The 24,254-nt window shown below is 41.3% G+C and overlaps 1 protein-coding gene across 1 annotated transcript in view; it reads left to right on the plus strand.

Annotated features, from left to right (window-relative positions):
- Positions 1–11,811, plus strand: part of LOC134569334 (twist-related protein 2-like) — a 58,252-nt gene extending 46,441 nt beyond the window's left edge. Inside the window, exon 2 of the mRNA XM_063428289.1 lies at positions 9,981–11,811. The gene's annotated coding sequence lies outside the window, so the exon portion shown is untranslated. The remainder of the gene's footprint in view (positions 1–9,980) is intronic.
- The last annotated feature ends 12,443 nt before the right edge of the window (positions 11,812–24,254 follow it).

Genomic DNA, 24,254 nt, shown 5'->3' on the forward strand with positions numbered 1-24,254 from the left:
TGATGGTCTATAGCATTATGATTTCCAGAATCAGGGAAAACACTGCCACTAAGAGGAAAAGCAAAGCAAAACACACAATAAAAGAGTTACTTGGGTGCTTTTATTATCCATAGCTACCTTACAGTTTGTTGAAAATGTATACTTTTGTTAGTCACCTGAGTGCGTTGTCTGCTTTAAAGTATTATTATAAATAGTAGTAATAGTATTTATATAGTGCCAAGATATTCCGCAGAGATGTACAATTATAGAAAGGGGATATTAGAGTTATATAAGGCCCGGTTCAAACAAACACACAATCTATGAAGGGGATTACGTTTCTGCCTAGCTCTCTCCCTTTCAGTGCTGTAGCTCAGAGCGGTAACAAAAGTTGTAAAATAAGCAATAACAAAATATATATAAACAATCAGGGGCTGACTGGGACAGGGGAGCATTGGAAGGACGGTCAAGGGGGGACCCTCCTCCCACTACAGTTGTAATTCCCGCTCTACAATCCCTCCAATTACAGCCCCTATCCCACCCACTATAGCCCTTACCCCCGCTACAGTCACTAACCGTTTCACAATGACCCCTATACACAAACCATAGCCCATTACAGCCACTATTCCCCTCACTGCAGTCCTAATCCTCCTACTACAGCCCCTGTTTCCCCAATACATTGTCTATAATCCCACTAAAGCCACAACCTCCAACTAAAGTCCCTTTCCCCCCACCACAGCCGCAATTGCAACAACAAGAAGCCACCTGGGACACGCAACTCCACTAGCAGCATTCCCACAAACGTACAACACCACAAGCAACCTCCAAACACAAAAAAAATATTTTTTTATGTGAGGCCTTGTTGCTACACCATGGGCTTTCGAGTTGTACTTGTCCCCCTGGGCATAAAGTTGCCAGTCAGCCACTGCACACAACAATAAAACATAAAAAAAGAACCCTGTATTAGATTAATTGAAAGAGGACACGCATTGGGCCTTCCCTATAGAAAAGCATTGACTCAATGCTTTCCTATAGGCTTTGATTTGATCTTAGATGTCCTCATAAAAAGCATGAGGACATCCAGCGTCTCTAGTGGTTGTCTGGTAGAAAGCCACCAGAGGCGGTCTTAACCCTGCAATGTAAACATTGCTTACATTGCAGGGTAATGGGAACAGGGATACTGAACCCAGACGACTTCAATGAGATGAAGAGTTCTGGATGCCTACAGTGTCCCTTTAAATCTGTATTCACCACATATTAGTGTGAGTTAATTGTTGTAGAGCTCTGTGATGTGTTCATATATCCCAACATTATAAGCTCTTTCTGTTATAAATATTCTGGTATAAACAATGTCAGTCTGTTTAAATAGAAAAATATGTCCAGTCTAAGCAGCAATGTTGTGCAACACAAATGAACAAATGTTTTTGCATTTTTTCTTTTTAGGTCAAGTCCCAAAGTGACAAGAAACATATTACTCTATGATTCTATGATTATCCTTGATTTTCATCACTAATTCCAATTACAAGATAAATAATACGAGCGTGCATGACATTACAGTATGTATGCTTGATGGTTGAGTTGCAGATTTTGGCATATGATCATTCTGAACCTTGATATAACTATTCTCAAAAAAGTTAACCCACCACTTTTGTAATATTTTTAAATGTATCTGCAAATAAAAGCTCTCAGGAATATATATATTTCAAAATTACAAATGCCCTGCTGTTATGTGACTTCTGATTTAAATGTTAATCACAGTGAAGTTAGGAGGCCAACACATTATTACATTTGTTGTGATTAACATTTACGTTTGTTTAGTGTTTTTGTTTTTAGTGTTCTTGCACATCTACGTGTTTACATGAGAAGTAGAGAGGAACTTCATTGAGATCTCTTTCCCCCATAAATTTGTCAGCTTGTGTGGGAATTATTCAGGCTGTTTGTTGGTGCATTGAAAGTAATCTCATGTGTCCTTAAGGGGTTAATGCCACTCTTGATGGCTACAGATATTAGCGGTGCAGACACTGTTAATAATCTGCTGCTTTTAAATAACACTGACAATCTTTGCATGAAGTTGGAATGAGAGGGGTAGGGGAGCATATGCATGGAACAATTTTCACTTGCCAGGGCTTAATTTCTACTTGCATGCAGTTATATTCCAGAATGATAATCTTATTGTAATGGGCATTTCAGGTTTCAAATACTATTTTACACACTGTTTGTGATTACAGGAAACTGATCATTTCCAGTGTGATTAGCAATGTAAGTTTGCAATACTTCCATCTAAATTACCGGTACTGCCCTCCATCACTTGATAATACTCTCAACCTCATCAAACAAAGTGACCGTCATCACACAACTGGAGCTATCAAGCTGTGTGTGAATAGGAAAGCGAGTGAACATGTCTTTCAGACAGCTTGTGTTTGCGTGTCTCTCAGTGTTTGAGTTTGGTGAGAGTCACATTCTTCAGCAGCTGGGGTATTAGTTATTGGTCTCTGTCACTCCATCTGCTTTGGAGCAAAAAATATTTATTTAAGATGTTTTATACACTTTCTAAAAGATATATATATCAAGAACAAATGTTACAAGTAAATAATACCATTGTGGAGCTCGGGAGGCATACATTAATTACTCTGACTCTGGTCATGTGGTTTATGATTTATCTAGAAGCCCTGAATGCATAATTTCCCCATCATCTATAGTCATCAGTGTGTATCCTTAATATACACATAAACATATTTTATAGAAGATCGTTATGCAGATAACAAAATGAAACTTCTAAGAATCACAGTTGCGATTCCCTAGTAAACCACCTGCATATCTTTTATGGGACCAGTCTACGCTTTTGTGAATGAACTGGCTGTCAGACTGCACACTTAATTATATGTCCTTGATTCAGTCTTCATTGGAAATCCAGTCACATCACCACCTCAGTTGTATCAGTTTACTTTCTCATTTTCCATAACTACAGCTGGATTGACCTGTTGGATGGGGTAATTGTGAGAGACACAAGTAAAGTTTGGTTAGTTAGATACGGATGGTAGTGATTATGGGAAATAGGACAAAAACCCAAGAAAGGGGTTGGAGAAGGACAAGAAGTTGGTGGGGCAAAGAGACACCATGTCGAAGAATCAGTAATAAGAGACACAAGTAGGGTGAGGTGGAATAAACATACCGATGTATTTATATACTGACAATCTACACTAAAATACACCTATATTCACACACACATTAACACAATCATCATATACACTCCTGCATTCACAAAAGAAAACAATAACATTACGTAACATTTGATCCTTGTATTCATATACTCCCTATACTCATAGGCGTGCGCAGCCTATTGCATTAGGGTGTGCACCCTAAAGCACAAGCACACGCCGCATATATATATGTATGTATGTATGTATATATATGTATATATATATATATATATATACACACACATACACATACACACACTGCTGTGTGTGTGTGTGTGTGTGTGCTGTGTGAGGGTGCTGTTAGTGTGATGTGTGTGTGATGGTGCTGGTAGTGTGCTATGTGGGTGAGGGTGTTTGTGTGTGCGCACTTGTGAGGGTGCTGTTAATGTACTGTGTGTGAGGGTACTGGTAGTGTGTTGTGTGTGTGTGAGGGTGCTGTTAGTGTGCTGTGTGTGGGTGCTGTATGTGTGTTGGTGCTGTGTATGTCTGTGGGTGCTGTATGTGTGTGGGTGCTGTATGTGTGTGGGTGATGTGTATGTCTGTGGGTGCTGTGTATGTGTGTGGGTGCTGTATGTCTGTGGGTGCTGTATGTCTGTGGGTGCTGTGTATGTCTGTGGGTGCTGTATGTCTGTGGGTGCTGTATGTCTGTGGGTGCTGTGTATGTCTGTGGGTGCTGTGTATGTCTGTGGGTGCTGTGTATGTGTGTGGGTGCTGTCTGTCTGTGGGTGCTGTATGTCTGTGGGTGCTGTATGTCTGTGGATGCTGTGTATGTCTGTGGATGCTGTGTATGTCTGTGGGTGCTGTATGTGTGTGGGTGCTGTATGTGTGTGGGTGCTGTGTATGTCTGTGGGTGCTGTATGTGTGTGGGTGCTGTATGTCTGTGGGTGCTGTGTATGTCTGTGGGTGCTGTATGTCTGTGGGTGCTGTATGTCTGTGGGTGCTGTGTATGTCTGTGGGTGCTGTATGTCTGTGGGTGCTGTGTATGTCTGTGGGTGCTGTATGTCTGTGGGTGCTGTATGTCTGTGGGTGCTGTATGTGTGTGGGTGCTGTGTATGTCTGTGGGTGCTGTATGTCTGTGGGTGCTGTATGTGTGTGGGTGCTGTGTATGTCTGTGGGTGCTGTATGTGTGTGTGTGCTGTATGTGTGTGGGTGATTGTGGGGGTGGAGGTGGGGGTACATTACTTGCTATCCCCCCTCCCTTCTTACCTTTTGTAGGGAGGGGGGATCCTTGTTGCTGCTGATTCCATCCCTGGTGGTCCAGTGGAGAGTGAACTCTAGCCCCTCTGGGGCTAGAGTTCACTCTCGCGAGATTTGAGCGTTGCCACGGCAACGCTCATATCTCGCGAGAGGAACCCGGCAGAGCTGCCGGCAATAGCTCCGCCGGGTCCTCTCCTGCCTCCCTCCCTGCATGTGGGTCAGTGAGGAGGGAGGCTGAGAGCAGAGCCGGCGCTCGGATAGCGCCGGCTCTGCATGGACCGACAGGGGGGATCCTGAGATCTCCCCTGCCGGTCTCAATATACATAGGCGTGCCGCGGGATTAGGGTGTGCCCAGGCACACCCGGCACACCCCGTGCGCACGCCTATGCCTATACTAATACACACTGATGTTCACAAACATTCACACACACAGCCCCTCCAAACTAAGGCACAGCAGCACTCTACAAAAACAAACTTGTGTTTTCACACACATGTTTACACTCCAAACAGATGCATTCACTTCAAATATATTCACAGATACTCAAAAAAAAAATACACCATCCTATTCACACACCACACCATGCACTCTGCAACAATACACATTTACGTTGATCACTAGTAGAAAGGTATATTCACGCACTTGATCTACATTGAAATAAATCCCAGAATCATATACTTTTGGATTCACACACATTAACATTATCCATTTAAATACGTACTTTGACATTTACAATGACAATCTAAAAACATATTACAAACTCATCACTGCAGTATGCATAAACATGTTTTACTATGTGTCCATGTATTCCCACATACAAGCATTATGCACAACCAATCCACACTCAAATACATTTTCAATCTTTGACATCCATTCACACTATTCACAAAGGACTACACAACTGCAAATAAAAAGATATGTGTAACACTTATCACACATATACTGGCCTTCAAGGGCCCAGGGCCTAATTGTCCTTGGGGATCGAGCATCTAATCTCCCCTTACCTTGTTTATTCTTTATTTGACTAGTCTTTTCATTCTCATTCCCACTTTGAAGTACTCATGCCTCTCACTTCAACTTGTAGCCAGATTTGTTCTGCTTGGATCCACATACTGGCAAAGCGTCAGGAGAGTTTCAGTTTTAAAACAGCTGGACGTCTATCATCTATCTTCTAGTATTTATGGAAATGAACAAACGTAACAGAATAAATAAACGCATGATCGAGTAAAGTTATTTGGTGTTTCTTTCCATTTTTGTTGCTGAGAACTGTACACCATAATGGGCTAGGTTTCCTGTTGGCGTGGGTTAATTCACATTAGAAACTAACTGGTCTCTGAGGGCCAGTACTATAAACTGGATTAGCAGAAAATCAGGAATTCTATATCCCCGCAATCATAATTCTCTCAGAGATGTTCCACTAAGAAAACCTTGAATATTGAATGATTTCATTTTTAAATATCAATGTTACTTTAAAATCATGCTATCCCACATCTTCATAACTGGCTTCTGGTATGTTTTCATACATGCAGTTTGCGTGTTTGTTTAGGGGACCGGTGATGGTGAGTGAATTTATTCATAGCATATGGTTCACTGCAGTATTACAATGCTCTAAAAGCTCGCCAGATCTTGAAAGGGTGACTAGTATAGTAATAAACAGACTTTTCTTTTTGATAAATCTTGTGTGTTTACAAGCCTAGCCTCCCACCCACATCTGTTTATAACTGGAAATTAACCCCTTGTGATGTTAGTGTAACTATGTTGATGAAACAAAAACCTCTGGGATCCGATTGGAAAGCAAACAGAACATTTTATAGAGAATGAGAATCATACTGGCTCAACTACTCAGACTGTTCCTGATCTGAAAAATACAATTTTGACATTTCATTTTCTGGAAAGGTTCTCAAAGCATATCTAAAGATCCAAATATTTATCTCCCTGACATCCACATTAGGAGTGATGAGGAAAGAGTAGACATTGCCCCCATGCTTCACTGAAGATGGGGCATCCAGTCCAATATACAGCAGACAAGCTGAAAGGTGTTCATAACCAACGTGTGTGATCAAATAACCTGTCTATTAGGATCTATATTGTTGTTGTTTTTTTGGGGGGGGGGGTTAAGTGTTTTGTCTTGTTTTTTTTTGTTTTGTTTTTTTAAAGTGTTGTTTAACCCCTTAAAGACCGGACTTTTTTTGCGATGTTGTACATTTGCGACCAGGCATCTTTTTGACACTTTTGTGGTGTTTGTGTTTAGCTGTAATTTTCCGCTCTCTCATTTACTGTTCCCATACAAATTATATATTGTTTTTTTCAACAAAAGGGGCTTTCTTTACATACCATTATTTATATAATCTCATGTAATTTAATTTTAAAAAAATGAAAAAATATGATGAAATTTTTTAAAAAATACACATTTTTTGAATTTTATGTGAAAAATCTTTTACTCATCTACAAAAGCGAATGAAAAAAACTGCTAAATAGATTCAAAATGTTGTCCTGAGTTCAAAAATACCCAGTGTTTACATGCTTTTTGCTATTTTTTTTGCATGTTATAGGGCTATAAGTACAAGTAGGATATTGCGGTTTCAAAACATAAATTTTTAAAATGTATCAATAGTGACATTGTAACACTATTATCTGTCATAAATTGTAAATAACACCCCACATGTACATATTTTTTTAAAAGTAGACAACCCAGGGTATTCAATATGGGGTATGTCCAGACTTTTTTAGTAGCCACTTAGTCGCAATCACTGGCCAAAGTTAGCGTTCATATTTGTTTGTGTGTGAAAAAAGTAAAAAACTAAATTGAACGCTAATTTTGGCCAGTGTTTGTGACTAAGTGGTTACTAAAAAAGACTGGACATACCCCATTTGCAATACCTTGGGTTGTCTTCTTTTGCAAATGGTATGCCATCATGGGGGTAATTCTCATTCCTGGGCTACCATACGCTCTCAAAGGCAACGTAACCAACCTGGCCATTTTCAATGTAAAAATATTTGACCCATATAAAACAGTACCCCCCCATGTACAGGTTTTAGGATGTCGTAGAACGTTACAGGGTAAAATACAGTGATAGCAAATTAAATTCTCTGGACTTTCGGCCTGGGTTGGCAGGCATGTCCCTTAAATTGCAATCAATAAAATAACTTAATTATGTAAAAATATTACATAAATACGCACGTAGAATTTAAATATATATGCATATTTATATATTTGAAGTCTACGTGTATATTTATATAATTATTTATGTAATTTTGTATATGGACATATGAATAGTTTGCATTCTTTTTATTTATTTATATATACATAGATATATATACAATTTCATTCTAAGTGTATTTTGATATAAATATATATATTAATATCAAAATACAGTTAGAATAAAATTTCGTATAGATATATAATTTTTAAAAATTTTTATTATTATTTGTAATTTTTTTAATTTAATTTAAATTATTTATTATTCGTATTTTATAATATATATATATACAATATATATAGTTATTATATATATTATATATATACGTGTGTAAATTAATTATAAGTGTATTTTTATATTAATATATGTACATATTAATATAAAAATACACTTAGCATGACATTATATATATGATATATAGACATATATTATATAGGTATAATATATGTCTATATATCATATATATACACATATATAATAATATTTTTTTTTTTTATTAACTTTCACTTTAAATTTTTTTTTGATTTTACAGTTGCAGGGAGACTGCCTGTCAGCACAGACAGTCCCCCTGCAGGCAGAGACTAGGACACCTATTGTGACCATGTGGTCGCCCTGTTGGGCGATCACATGGCCACAGGGGTCCTAAACCGCCATGGGGAGACTGTCTGGGCTGCAGGCAGTCTCCCCACAACGGGAGCAGCGCAGATCGTTGCCGGGGGAACGACGGCGATCGGGTAAGTACATTGGACGGTTAGGACGGTTCAGGGCCGTCACCGGTCGGCAACGCAAAAATGCCGATGACGGTCCTGAACCGTCCTCCGTCCTTAAGGGGTTAATATAGTTGTGTATTTTGTGTTCTGCAAGGGTCCTGACCTGAATTTTAAATAAAAAAAAATCTCATTAGAGGTCATCTCTTCTGATATGGTTTCGCTGCTGAGATTTTTGTTTTGTATGAACACATTCGGAAGAAAAGAAAATTCGTTTAGTCTGAACTGAATTTTGTCCGTTTATTTTTATTTTTTTTTCCTGGCATTTAATTCTATTGAATGAAACTCTGATCTGTGCCACGGTTGCATCCTGCAGCTGTTTAGCAGATATCTCCCTAATTTGGTACCCTTGTGGGATAACCATATTTAGGGGTATCAAATTAGGAAATTGTTTAGTAGATAGCTCCTTTTCGGTGTCCTTAAAGCAATCCCACAATGATAAGGGACCTATCTACTAAGAAGCTTCCTTTTCTCTCCCTTTTTGTAATGCTGGTTGTCAGACTACTTCACTACTACTACGTAAAAAAATACTTGGTATTAGTAAATAATACCGAATAACGAAAGAGCAAATTGTACAACCTGAGTTTTGTCATGCCTAGGGCAGCACAAAACCAGGATACACCATTGGGGCCATGCCTCCTCCAGCTTCTCAAAAACTGCAATGTTTAGCATTGATGGGTAAGGGGATACTGCACCCAGACCACTTCAATGAGATGAAGTGATTTTAGTGTTACTGTAATGGTCTCTGAGATAGGACTGCTAAACACAAAAATGCAGACGTGTCACATTGAAATCATTGAAATCATTCCAGGTGATCCACATTTGCCTGTTAATGACAGAATGACACACAGGCTTTTAAAGATCTTACATCAAAATGAAATGCCCACTAATTTAACAACAGTAGGACTGTCATAAGAGCTTTATGGGCCAGAGTGTGCTTACAGCATTGAATTTCCTTGGTCTAAAGCAGGGATAGGCAACCTTCGACACTCCAGATGTTGTGGACTACATCTCTCCTCATGCCTTGCCAGCGTTATGCAGGTAAGAGCATTATGGGAGATGTAGTCCACAACATCTGGACTGTCGAAGGCTGCCTACCCCTGTCTATATCATTGGTCCTTAAAGTATTAAAGTGTACCAGTTATGATACACAGAAGTTAGGTTCATTTCAGAGAGCATTGTGCTAGCAATGCGGAGAGAGTGTAAGCAGAGGATTGAGTGACACGGAGGGCAGCGGAAGCCTCAGGTGGTACTCTTGCTTCCGGTCACAGTGCTTCTTCCTCAGCAGGTGTTCCTCCAGCTTGCTGGGATAGTATAGAACATGTTGTCGGTGTCAGCAGTGATGATTGCTTGTTTGGGGAAGTGCCTCTAAGTAGGGCCTATTGCCATGGGGGGTGCATCAGAGTGGGTGTTACAATTCTATGCGGGTTGGTGGTGCTGGAGCCAGGGGCAGCAGGTAAATTACATTTTAACAGCTCCCAAAGCAATCAAATATGCCATGATGTTCACTCGAAGTATTATATATCCCTCTTATTCTGATAAACAAATGTTGTAGGTACTAATAAAAAGGATTCATTAATATGGAATATTGTAAATGTATCTCAAAGTTCATAGTGACTGACCTAATCCTTTTTTTTAACAGGATTTTCAAGGCTGAACATTCAAAAGGAATGAAGGATGAGGTAATTTCCTCGCTGTTTCGTGTCTCCAATACTCCAATGATCTAGCAGATATAGAACTGCGTATTTAAAAATGTCAAGAATCGACAAGTCAAAATCAATTGGGGAACCCTCATCTGAGGTGTGAAAACATAAAGACCCACAAATGGCCTTCAAACCTATAAATGCTGTGATTCAATTGGCCTTGAAAATAGCTGGAGAAGATGGAAGAACGCAGCAGTGCAGAGGAAGACATCTTCAACATGAATGTAAAAAAACACCGAACATGGACATTCAACCACTTGTAAAGAGATCCTGTGGAATTTATTTATTCAGGACAAGAGAATAAGATACACATTTGTTGTTTATTCTTTTTCAATCCCCAAATGCCCCCTTTAGAATAGTTGTGAGAAGACAGTACAAATCGTATAATTTCATTGCCAGCATATTAAACACAAGTCTCGTTTAACACCCATTAGAACCTTGCAGTAAAGGGTTAAGGACAAGCTTACATGTCTCCCATCCAGTTTCCTATGTTTCTACTGCAGAAATGCTCTTTCATTATTTTGTATGTACGCCAGACTATGCAATTTGCAACTTATTTTTGTAGATGATGGGCTATTAAGTGGGGGGAAAAAAGTCTGATTTACTGTCGGGCAATTTTGCGAAAAGTTCTCTACATAACAAATGTTACAGTTATGTTATTTTCATAATTCATATCATATATCAGTATAAAATGTCATTTTCTAGAGGACCCATAGGCAAAGCCTTAACTGATTAGTCAACATTTCTTGAAAGAAATCATAAAAAGGTTTACAAGATGCACATATATATGCCATTCGCTGGAACTTTATCGTCTGCGCTTATATCTTTAATCCTATCTATCATGACAGCTGCACTGTATAATGGTTAGATATCTGTAAAATGGATTGACGGTCAGATACGTACATCTCTCAAAATGCTAAATAACGGCAAAAATAGGCCTCCAAAACACTAGTGAAGAATACATATGGAATTATGAAGGTATCTGAAAACATACATACACTTGCTTACAGAAAATGGTAAAAAATAAATAAAAAAAGCAGGTATACGGGCAATAAAGATAAAAAGCTATTTAAAAATAATAAAAGGTTATTCAATAAAGTGATAGTTCAAAGTGAATTTCAGATTTAATGCCAAAATAGACATACTGGAAAAAAAAATCTCAAAATCAGTTATGCTTCTTTGCCTATTTTGGCCTTACATTTAAAATTCACTTTAATGAGTAACACTGTTAGATTTAAATCTGGGCTTTTAGAACTAATGCAAACAGTCAAGTCTAGGAAAGAAATGAAATTCTAAAAAATAGGCAGGTCTTTTTTTTCTCACTGAAGGGCAAATGTGACGTGATGTACATGAATATGTATTCCTCTTCACGTTAACAACAACTTTATTGGCCTTTTGCAGCTCACAAAATGGATTTAGAATCAGAATCTAGATCAAACTTTTTTTTCTTTTTCCTTAGAATTCCACATTAAATGTTATCATTCTGTTTCAGTCGTTATTCAATGACACTAACTTAAATTGACTAACATGTTTTTGTTTTAGAGGAATAAAAAATGCCTGGACAAGAAAGTCTTACTTTAGATTGGTAAGAACCTGTTTACGTTGAACTTGATCATTTAACAAGGTGTGATATAAATAAAGCCACTTTTAATATATTTAAAGGATCATTCCAAACGCCACTACAACCACTGCAGTGAGTATGGTGGCCGGGAGTGCCTTGTCGCCCTATCAGAGGAAAATTACAAACCACCACGGCCTACACTGCTGCTGGAAGCTATCTGCTAAGGTACACTTTGAAAGTACAAAACCATCCTAGAGTGCATTTTTGAGATCCTTGGCATTTGTGCATCATGTCAGGATTCATGAACGCACATAACTACTAAAGGTTTTCTGTCAGATAGAACAAGGTGAAAATAAAGATGGCTGCCCCCACAAAGCATGTGTAAGTCAAGAAACTCACTGAAAATATGCTCTTTCTTAAATGCATACATTGCAATGTATCTTCCTGGTAAAAATATATTATACATTAAAAAAATATACACACAGGCTGTAATATATGAAATCGTTTAATTAAAAAAAAAATAATAATATCGGTAGTTTTCACTTAAACCCCTCAAGTCTTTAATTTAAGTCTTAATTTTACAAAATTATTGTTAATTTAACAAACCACCACTGTTTTAATACCAAAATCTACATTTAAAGCTGTGCTTGCCCCCACTATAACCCAGCTTAATTTTGCATCTAAGAAGATGCAATCAAAAAGCAGAATGTTACGTGCAAACAAGATTTTAGTAAGGCTTAAATTTACTTTGCTTCAATGTAAATTATTACTGCGTATATTCTAGTTTATGCTGAATGTGTCCTAAAGGTCCAAACTTTGCATCCAATATAACCCTTGGATTTTGCTTATGTGTTTAAATAAAATATGATAGATTGATGTAGGACAAGATTTGTATGCGGCAAGCAATCATTTGAAAACCATTTTGTCCCTTATACCACAATGTGAAAATTTCACTAAATGACAAAAAAGGTTGATCAAAAATAGTGAAATTCCAATCCTGGGAGACTGCAGAGGTCAATAGAAAATCTAGTTTATTTAAAAGAACATCCAAACGTTTCAATTCAGAAAAAAGCAGGATGCACCCGATCTTTATTGAGTTTTAGGTCCTTAACTATGGACATAAATAAAGGTTGGTGAAAAAAGGTTTCTATATTTTTTTTAAATTTTTTTTTAAATAAATTTTACACGAGACCCACTCTTTTATCATTCATGCTTAGTAATCCTACCAGTCAATGATATTCTGTGCAGAGAGGTCGCAGATCAAGGACCATACAGATAGCCTAAAAGGTAGATTCACAGCTGTTGTAGACCTTAAACTGCGATGATGCTTTACCAGCAACTGACAACAGCTGGGGATCAACAAGTAATCCCTGTTAACATATTAAGAACTTGTGTACACTCAATGGAGTGCTGGTGAAATTAATTTTGTATATGATGAAACGCGTATTTTGAAAAATTGTATAGAGTCTATAAATCATTCCAAACGAATACATACACACGAAGAATCACAATTTACAAGACACGCATTCATTTAAAAAAATAAAAAATAAATCTATACAGCCGTATAGATTGCCAAAGGTGAGAATAACCACCCACGGCTTATAATGGAAAACACTGTGGACCAGTGTATATTTGCAAAAACAAACAACATTTTCAGTTTTGTCTAGTGATTCTCAAAATATATTTTCTGTTTGATTAAATGTACTATTTTTCTAAGTATATGCATATGTGTATAAAGTATTGCATGTCACATTCCTAAATACAATGTTTTGCCCTTCTGCTGTAGAAAGTCTATTAAATCACCATTCTTGTGACATAAAAAAGGTACTTAGAAATGTTCCATTCAACCTATGAGCGTTAAATGTGTATGTGAAAAGTGTTGGTTACATATCTATAACTACAAGGGTTATTTGTGACCAGAGTAGGTCACAACAATATTTCCTGTAGCTTGTCACAATGGTTAAAGGTACACTCTAAGGACGATAACCACTAGAGCAGGCATAGGCAACCTTCGGCACTCCAGATGTTTTGGACTACACCTCCCATGATGCTTTGTCAGCATTGTGGGTGTAAGAGCATTATGGGGGAAGTAGTCCACAACATCTGGAGTGCCAAAGGTTGCCTATCGCCGGCACTAGAGCATGCTGTAGTAGTTATGGTGCCAGGGGGATCATGGCACATATTCATCCTCCCCCTCCCATTGTATGGAGTCAAACAGTTTTAAAACTGTTTAAATTCTTATCTGGGGTCCACCAAATGCTGCTTCTGATACTTTAGACAGAAAGCTGGAAGTTGTTGGCTGTGCAGGGTTAAGCTCATTGGCTGAGAGTGATCTGCCACTGAGTTAGCAGGCTGTAGTGGTGACGGTGCTTGGACTGTTCCTTTAAGAATGATGTTTATTCTTGTGCACTAACAGTAAAAGCCACATTGCGAAAATGATTCCAGAGAAAACTCTTTGGAGCTTGAGACATGTATTTCACTAGGTACATTTTATCAACATGTTGCAGATTCCTACAGTACTGATACTGTTGAAATGTAATATTGTTTTTTTTTTTTTTTTTCATGAAAATACATGCATTAAAGAAATGTTTTATTGCCCCATTGTGGAAGAATTTTATCAAAGAAAATATTATTTAAATGAAACTGTGTTTAACACCTGTCTCTCCAGCAGCTATCAGTCATCAACGTCTATCAATGGAAACCCAATGATAGGTGTGAGGAAGAGAAACATTGTCTATTCTTGATGTAAATCATCATATGCTGGTTAGTCTAGGTAGATGATAAACTAGACTAATTATTTTGTCACTGATACATATTTGTAGACACACATGTACATGTGCACACATATATATGACACATTATATATATATGTGTGCTTTTTTTATATATTAAGGTGAAATAAGCACTTAAAGCGTCACTGTAGGCATTATAACTATTTAATCTAATTCAATTTCTTATAGTGCATTGAGTCCTCTGGCACTATGCCCCCATTCAGTATTAAACCATTTTCGAATACTCTAACACTGAATGGCTTACTATAGCACCGCCAACCTACTGGGGGTGAGGCTAAAGCAGGCATTGCACACTTCCTTCTAGCCATACCAATTCACACCTGACCCTGTGCAATGTGATAGGCTGAAAGTGGTCAGATGACACTCTCAGCTAATCACAGCCTATATATTTTCTTATGCTAATACTTCACCATAACATAAGCCCGAGCTGAATGTGGGATGAGTTGCTGTGAACTATGACATAGGATTAGACCATTTAAAGCAGTTTAACACTGAATGCAAGGATGGCACTAGGGGGCTTCAGACACTGCAGCCACTCCAATGAGGTGAATTAGATATAGTGCCTACAATGTCCCTTTCAGTTCATTCTTGGGCACAAAGTAAGAACCTATACCTCCCAGTAGTGACATAACTGAAGTGGGGGTCTACCACACCAGACAAGATCCAAGGTGCAGACTGTGCAAAGGGACCTCTAAGACAATATTGCACGTAGTAGCTGGATGCAAGATGTTAGCAGGGACAGCATACACCAAGTGGCACAACCAGGGCCGGCCTTAGGGGTGTGAGAGCTGTGCGGCTGTGCCATAGAACAGGGGGTGCCCTGTGGCCGACACAGCTCGCACATGGCCGGTGTCAGGGGAGCTAAAACAGGTACCCGGGTGGAGGATTAATTATTCTCCACCCGGGTCTATTAAAAAAAAGAATTGAGGTGGTGGGGCGGGGCTTACCGTGAGGCAGAGGCGGGGCTATTACCTACCCGAAGCCCTTGCACAGGAAGAGGGAAGAAGGTAGCAGCCCCTCCTTCCCTAACAACCAACTGCATCCACTCCCCCTTCCAGCCATAATGGAAAGAGGTAAGTCTGTATGTCTGTATGTGACTGTGACTGCCTGCCTGTGTGTGACTGTTTGTCTGTGTGTCTGCATGCCTGTGTGTGTGTGTGTGTGTGTGCGTGTGTGTGACTGCCTGCCTACCTGTGTGTGTGTGTGTGTGACTGTCTGCCTGCCTGTTTGTGTGACTGCCTGTATGTGTGTCTGCATGCCTGTGTGTGTGTGACTGTCTGCCTGTGTGTGTGACTGTCTGACTGCCTACCTGCCTGTGTGACCACCTGCCTGTGTGTGTGACTGACTGCTTGCCTGTGTGTGCCTGCCTGTGTGTGTGTCTGCCTGCCTGAGTGTATGTGTGTGTGTGTGACTGCCTGCCTGCCTGTGTGTATGACTGTCTGTCTGGCTGCCTGTGTGTGACTGTTTGCCTGTGTGTGTGTGTGACTGCCTGCCTGTGTGTGTGACTGTCTGTCTGCCTGTGTGTGACTGTATGTCTGTGTGACTGCCTGCCTGCCTGTGTGTGTGTGACTGTGACTGTCTGTGTGTGTGACTGTCTGCCTTCCTGTGTGTGTGTGTGTGTGTGTGTGACTGTCTGCCTGTGTGTGACTCCAATTGTGTGTGTTGCTGTAGCTGTGCCTGTATGTGTCACTATCTGCCTTTAACTGATTGTGTGTGTGCTTATCAGCATGTGTGAGTGTCTGCATGCCTGTAACATAGGGTGTATGACTGTCTGCCTGTGACTGTGTGTGTGTGACTGTCTGCCTGTAACTGTGTGTGTTACTCTGTGCCTGTAACTGTTCATGATTGTGTGCCTTTAACTGTGTGTGTGGCTCTGTGACTGTCTGCCTGTAACTGAGCATGTGTGACTGTCTGCCTGTAACTGTGTGTGTGTGACTGTCTGCCTGTAACTCAGCGTGTCTGACTGTCTGCCTGTAACTGTTTGTGTGACTCTATACAGGCAACTTGGTGGTGTGGGGGGAGGGGCGCCGTGAAGACTTTTCGCACAGGGCGCCAAATGGCCTAAGGCCGGCCCTCGGCACAACCAAGTTGCTGGGATTGTTTACAAAAATATCTGAATGGGCTAGAAATTGCCCAAGTAAAGATGGGACATACCACAAAGCATAGATGAGAATGACAGGGCTAAGATCTTGGGACTTTCAAATCCAGACAGACAAGTGAACAGTGATCAATCAACCTGACATTGTGGTGGTAGACAAGGAATGGAACACTGCTGTGATGGATGTGATGGATGTGGTAATACAGTGAGAAGGTGGAAAACTGTAAAAGGAGCTAGAAAGTAAGTGGAAAATGAAGGTAGTAATAGTGATCCGAATTGTGATAGGAATACTCGAGGCAGTCACCCCCAAGTTGGGGGAGTGGTTTTAGCAGATTCCAGGTGAGACATCTGAGATCGCTGTCCAGAAGAGTGTAATTCTATGAACAGCTAAGATACTGCACAGAACCCTCAGAGTGCCTCTGGGGGTGAGAAAGTACATTTTAATTTAATACGTATTGTAAAAAAAATGTATTTTGCAATAAAATGGTTAACAGGACATAAATTACATGTGTCAATATGAAAGAGACATGGATCGCACATAAAATGAAATAGTGCATGTTGTTCTTTGAATAGTTATGTTATTTGGGAGCTTTATTTGGGAGTTGTTAGCCTAGTGATAATAATCAATTTCCTTGCATGAACACCTTCATATATGAAGAGAAAAGATAGCTAAGACAATTTGTATGGATCCATGTGCCTCTGACGACATTACAATTGCCACAGGTATTAAAGGACCACTATAGTGCCAGTAAAACAAAAACATACTCGTTTTCCTGGCACTATAGTGCCCTGAGGGTGCCCCCACCCTCAGGGTCCCACTCCCGCTGGGCTCTAGGGGGAGGAAGGGGTTAAACTTACTGTGGCGGAACCAGCCCCGCCACTTGTGCCTGGATAGGACTGCTTGCCAGCCTCTAGCCCTGTGATTATGGTCCCTGGGAGATTTGGCCCTTGAAATAACTGATTTGGGCATGTTGTATTGTATTATGCTGCTACTGGCCCTTTAAGAACCATCTGGGGACATACTGTGGAGTTACTGGGTGGCCACCATTTCATGTATCAGAGGCACATGGTGAGAACAATGGATGAAGCACATGGTGAGAACAATGGAAGGCGGCCATTTTAACTCGCAGACACTGTTTGAACTTTTCTACACGGTGCCATCTCGCCGGTATTTGGTGCACAAAGACATCGTGCAGTAGTTTTAAACTATACAACAGGGGACACATTATACAGTAATTATTTTTTATATAATCTGTATATGTTCTGCGGAATCTGCATTAAACTGTATCTACCAAACTACTGAACGGATCTGGGTGAATTTTGGATATGTGGTTCACCCAGATCCCCCAGTTGTGAGGATTTACTTTATATGGGGTTATTGCATGTTTTGGGGTCCCTGTGATCAGGGCCGGACTGGCCCACCGAGATACCGGGAAATTTCCCGGTGGGCCGTCGGCACCTGGGGCCGGGCAGACACCTGGGTCTGCTGGCGGCCGCTGGGGAAGGTCTGCTGGCGGCCGCTGGGGGAGGTCTGCTGGCGACCGCATGTGAAGCTGTGCTGTGCTGGCTCTGCTCCCCAGCGTGCAGCTTAATGAGACCGCGGCCGGAATATGACGTCACATTCAGCAGCGCGCAAAGGCGGGAGAGCAGAGCCAGCACAGCACAGCTTTACATGCGGCCGCTAGCAGACTGTCACTAGCGGTGTCACTTTGAAGCAATGTAAACACTGCCTTTTCTCTGAAAAGTCAGTGTTTACGTTGAAAACCTGTAGAGACATGCTATAGACACCAGTACCACTAGATTAAGCTGTGTGTGTGTGTGTGCGCGTCTGCTAGTGAGTGAGCTTGCTTGCATGTGTGTGCCTGCGAGTGAGTGAGCTTGTGTTATTATGTCAATGAGCTGATGTATATCAGTGAGATTGTTTGTCTATGAGGCTGTGTATCAATGAGCTTGCGTGTGTCAGTGAGATTGTCTGTGTCTGCATGTGAGTATGCTTACTGTATAATTAAATGTTTTACTCTGAAAGGACCAATATTTTATATTAGAATATATATATATATATATATATATATATATATATATATATATATATATATTACTCAAGCATCTGTCATCTGGGGTGGTAAGATATAGCCTTACATATTACATACGGCAATATATGTCGCAATGACATGGGGCTGGCATAACATTTTTTTCCAGGGCTGCTTTGTATCCCCAGTCCGGCCCTGCCTGTGATATGTTTTAATAAACTGTATTCCTCTGCTTGTGATAATGAGATTACCCATTGTGTTCAGTAATCATATCACAGGCAGAGGGGAGGATTTTGTGTGGGAGTGTCTGTGTGTTATTGGGGGAATTGGATTGTATGCTGACTGCCAGGTGTCAGGATCGGGACAGGGATCCAACACGCAGAGTACAAAGAGTAGCAGATACGTATACCGGACCTTAGAATGGCCGGACTTAACGTAATACTACGTATAGAATGGTCAGGGACAAGCCGAGGTCGAGGGAACGAGAAGACAGGTAGGCGAGAGACAAGCCGGGTCAAGGATAACAGAGAAGACAGGGAAGTAATAACAAAGCCGGGTCAGAACCAAAAGACAGGAGAAAACAAGAGCACTGTGTGACTAGGCTGGCTAGAACCACGACAGGGCAATGAGCAAATGCTGAGAGCTCCCTTAAATACCCTGGTTCTAGAGACTAATCACGCCTCCGCCGAGACCTGATTCGTGTCCGGGATTTGACTGACAGGTCGGGCTAGAATAGCGTCATGACGTCGACTATTGAGCGTCACGTTACAAAAAGGCATAGTTCTCTCGCGGCCGGCGTTTACATGCGCGAGGGGACCGCGAGGAACGGGAGAATCATGCCGTCTGGATGGAAAAACGTCTAAGTCTCTACCCGTCTCAGGGGTAGAGACTACAGGTACCCTGACAGTACCCCCCCTCTCAGAGACGCCCACCGGGCGGAAGGAACCGGGACGAGATGGAAAGCGGGAATGAAAAGCCCTGCGAAGACGAGGAGCATGGACATCCTCCTGTGGTACCCAGGTCCTCTCTTCTGGACCATATCCCTTCCAGTCAACCAGGTATTGAATTTTCCCCCGGGAGATTCGAGAATCGATGATGGAGTTGATTTCGTACTCCTCCTGACCCTCAACCTGAACAGAGTGAGGAGAGGAGACCTTGGAGGAGAATCTGTTACAGATCAGGGGTTTTAGCAAGGAAACATGAAAGGAATTAGGAATACGTAAGGCAGAGGGGAGCGCTAGGCGATACGCAACAGGATTAATTCGATTCAGGATCCTATAGGGTCCAATGTAGCGAGGAGCGAATTTCATAGACGGTACTTTCAAACGAATGTTTCTAGTACTCAACCATACCCTATCACCAGGGACAAAACTAGGAGCCGGCCTTCTGCGTTTGTCAGCGTGTTTTTTATACAGTATAGAATTATGTAGGAGAATTTGTCGAGTCTGATCCCACAACTTCTTCAGATTGGCAACATGAGTATCAACCGACGGTACCCCCTGGGAAGAAGGAACCGACGGAAGAATGGAAGGATGAAAACCATAATTCATGAAAAAGGGGCTAGAGCGAGTTGAATCGCAAACAAGATTATTGTGTGCGAACTCTGCCCAAGGAATCAGACCGACCCAATCGTCCTGGTGTTCAGAAACAAAACAACGCAGATATTGTTCAATCTTTTGATTGGTACGTTCAGCGGCTCCGTTAGACTGAGGGTGATAAGCAGAAGAAAAATTCAATTTAATGCCTAGTTGAGAACAGAATGATCTCCAGAAACGTGAAACAAACTGGGAACCTCTATCAGAGGTAATCTCGGAAGGTATCCCATGTAAGCGAAAGATCTCTTTAGCAAAAATCTCCGCTAATTCAGGTGAAGTCGGAAGTTTAGGTAAAGGCACGAAATGAGCCATCTTGGTAAACCTATCCACCACTGTGAGAATAACAGTGTGCTTTTTTGAAACAGGCAAATCCACAATAAAATCCATCGCCAAACAGGACCAAGGTTTTTCTGGAACTTCCAGGGGATGTAAGAGACCACAAGGAAGCGAATGAGGAAGTTTAGTCTTGGTACAGACCTCACAGGCTCCGATAAAATCCTTAATATCCCTCCGTAAAGAAGGCCATCAGAAATCCTTAGAGATCAAGGAATATGTTTTGCGAACGCCCGGGTGGCCAGCCACCTTACTCTCGTGAAGACACTGTAAGAGCTCCAGTTGGAGTTCAGGAGGAACGAAGTGTCTAGACGCAGGAGTCAGTCTAGGTGCCAGATGCTGCAAGCTCCTGATCTGATCCAGAAGCGGAGAATGGATTTTGAGAGTTGTGTTAGCGATGATATTACACTTAGGTACTATAGAGGATAAAACCGGCTCAGATATGGCAGAAGGTTCATGTTGGCGAGACAAGGCATCAGCTTTAGAATTCTTAGAACCAGACCTATATGTGAGTATGTAATTGAAGTGAGTGAGGAATATAGACCAACGGGCCTGTCTCGATGATAATCGTTTAGCCTCCCCAATATAGGATAAGTTTTTATGATCCGTCAAAATGGTAACAGGATGCAAAGTCCCCTCCAATAGATGTCTCCACTCCTTTAAAGCCATGATAACCGCTAGGAGTTCCCTGTCACCAATGTCATATCTGCTCTCAGTACCCGATAATTTTTTGGAAAAATACCCACATGGATGTAATGGTTTATCCACACCCAACCTTTGGGACAGGATGGCACCTATACCCGTCTCAGAAGCGTCAACTTCGAGTAGGAAAGGTAGAGTAGTATCAGGGTGAACTAAAATTGGTGCGGAAGCAAACAGCTCCTTGAGAGTCTTAAAAGCCAGAAGTGCTTCAGTAGACCAATTCTTAGTGTCAGCCCCTTGTCTGGTCATATTGGTGATAGGAGCAATAATAGAGGAGTAACCCTTAATGAAACGTCTGTAATAATTAGAGAAACCAATAAATCTCTGAATGGCCTTGAGACCCTTAGGTAAAGGCCAATCTAAAATGGATTGGAGTTTCTCCGGATCCATTTCAAACCCCTCTCCAGAAATCACGTAACCAAGAAAGGTAGTCTGGGATTGGTCAAAGCTACATTTCTCTAATTTGCAGTACAAGCCATGTTGAAGAAGTTTGTGCAAAACCCTTCTGACCTGTCCGTGGTGAGTCTCAATATCCCTGGAATGTATAAGTATATCATCGAGGTATACAATAACACAGTCCTGCTGAAACTCCCTAAGAACTTAATTAATAAGATCCTGAAATACCGCCGGGGCATTACAGAGACCAAAAGGCATTACAGTATACTCATAGTGCCCATAACGAGTATTGAACACAGTCTTCCACTCGTGTCCCTGCTGAATTCTCACCAAGTTATAAGCACCTCTGAGGTCTAACTTAGTGAAAATCTTGGAACCCTTTAATCGATCAAAAAGCTCGGTGATCAAGGGGATCGGATAGGCATTTCTAATGGTTATCTTGTTCAAACCTCGGTAGTCAATGCAAGGTCTTAAAGAACCATCCTTCTTTTTAACAAAAAAAAATCCAGCCCCAGCAGGGGAGGAGGATCTCCTAATGAACCCTTTGTCTAGGTTTTCACGAATATACTCCTCTAAGACTAAGTTCTCATTCGTAGACAAAGGGTATACATGGCCCCTGGGAGGCATAGTACCAGGAAGTAAATTAATTTTGCAATCAAAAGGCCTGTGTGGTGGTAAGGTATCAGCCTTTCCTTTGTCAAATACCGCCTTTAAATCTAGATACAAGGACGGTATCTGTACTTTAGTAGAGTCGGTAGAGTTATTAAGTGTGTTAACAATACAAAGGGGTGACACTCTCTTTAAACATCTCTCTTGACAACCCTGACCCCACGAGACTATTTCCCCTGATTTCCAATCTATAATAGGGTTATGTCTCTTCAGCCAGGAGTATCCCAGGACTATGGGAACAGAAGGAGATGAAATGAGTAGTAGAGATATCTCCTCCTTGTGTAGAATACCAGTAGTTAAGTTAAGAGGTGTGGTTTCCTGGAAAATCACAGGCTCAACTAAAGGTCTACCATCTATGGCCTCAACAGCTAAAGGTGTCTTCCTTAACTGGGATGGGATAGCGTGTTTGGTGAGAAAAACTTGGTCGATAAAGCTCTCAGCAGCTCCGGAGTCTATCAATGCCACAGTCTCTAAAGTTCCCTTCTCCCAAGTTAAAGAGACGGGTAATAGAAGCCTGTGTTCTTTGTAGTTATGAGTAGAGGACAAAATAGAAACACCCAAGGCCTGTCCTCTAGAGAAACTTAGGTGCGAGCGTTTCCCGGGCGATTGGGACAATTCAAACGTAAGTGACCTCTGACTCCACAATACATACACAGTCCCTCCCTTCTCCTGTACTGTCTCTCCTCTTCTGAGAGGCGAGTAAGGCCTATCTGCATAGGTTCTGGAAACTGTGGAGTTTTGGTTTCAGGACTTTGAAATGAAGGAGCTAGTCTAAAGGAAGGTCTACCGGTTCTATCTCGAGTGTTCTGCCTCTCTGTTAGACGTTCGTCAATGCGAGAGATAAAGGAAATTAAGTCCTCCAAATTCTCGGGAAGCTCTCTCGTCGCTACCTCGTCAAGTATTACATCGGATAATCCGTTTAAAAATACGTCTATATAAGCCTGTTCATTCCACTTAACCTCTGCCGCCAAAGACCTGAACTCTAGTGCGTAATCCACAAGTGTTGAGTTCTCTTGTCTAAGGCGCAACAGTAATCTAGCTGCATTGACCTTTCTGCCAGGAGGGTCAAAAGTTCTTCTAAAAGCAGCTACAAAGGCATTATAGTTATAGACTAACGGATTATCATTCTCCCACAACGGATTAGCCCATCTCAGAGCCTTCTCAATGAGTAAGGTGATAATAAATCCCACCTTTGCCCTATCAGTAGGGTAGGAACGGGGTTGTAGCTCGAAATGTATACTGATCTGGTTCAAAAAGCCACGACACCTTTCAGGAGAACCAGCATAACGTACAGGTGGGGTAACTCGGGAAGAAGCACCTACAGTGGCTACCTCTAGCCCTGAACTCACAGGAGGAATAGAAGTGTTACGCATCTCCTCAGGTGAATTATTAGGACGTGATAGTAACGCCTGTAGTGCTAGTGCCATCTGATCCATTCTATGATCCATGGCGTCAAACCTAGGATCAGGGGAACCAAGCTGACAGTTTGTACCTGCAGGATCCATTGGCCCTGTCGTAATGTCAGGATCGGGACAGGGATCCAACACGCAGAGTACAAAGAGTAGCAGATACTTATACCGGACCTTAGAATGGCCGGACTTAACGTAATACTACGTATAGAATGGTCAGGGACAAGCCGAGGTCGAGGGAACGAGAAGACAGGTAGGCGAGAGACAAGCCGGGTCAAGGATAACAGAGAAGACAGGGAAGTAATAACAAAGCCGGGTCAGAACCAAAAGACAGGAGAAAACAAGAGCACTGTGTGACTAGGCTGGCTAGAACCACGACAGGGCAATGAGCAAATGCTGAGAGCTCCCTTAAATACCCTGGTTCTAGAGACTAATCACGCCTCCGCCGAGACCTGATTCGTGTCCGGGATTTGACTGACAGGTCGGGCTAGAATAGCGTCATGACGTCGACTATTGAGCGTCACGTTACAAAAAGGCATAGTTCTCTCGCGGCCGGCGTTTACATGCGCGAGGGGACTGCGAGGAACGGGAGAATCATGCCGTCTGGATGGAAAAACGTCTAAGTCTC

This window comes from Pelobates fuscus, chromosome 1, assembly GCF_036172605.1.
Source record: "Pelobates fuscus isolate aPelFus1 chromosome 1, aPelFus1.pri, whole genome shotgun sequence".
Lineage (NCBI taxonomy): Eukaryota > Metazoa > Chordata > Amphibia > Anura > Pelobatidae > Pelobates > Pelobates fuscus.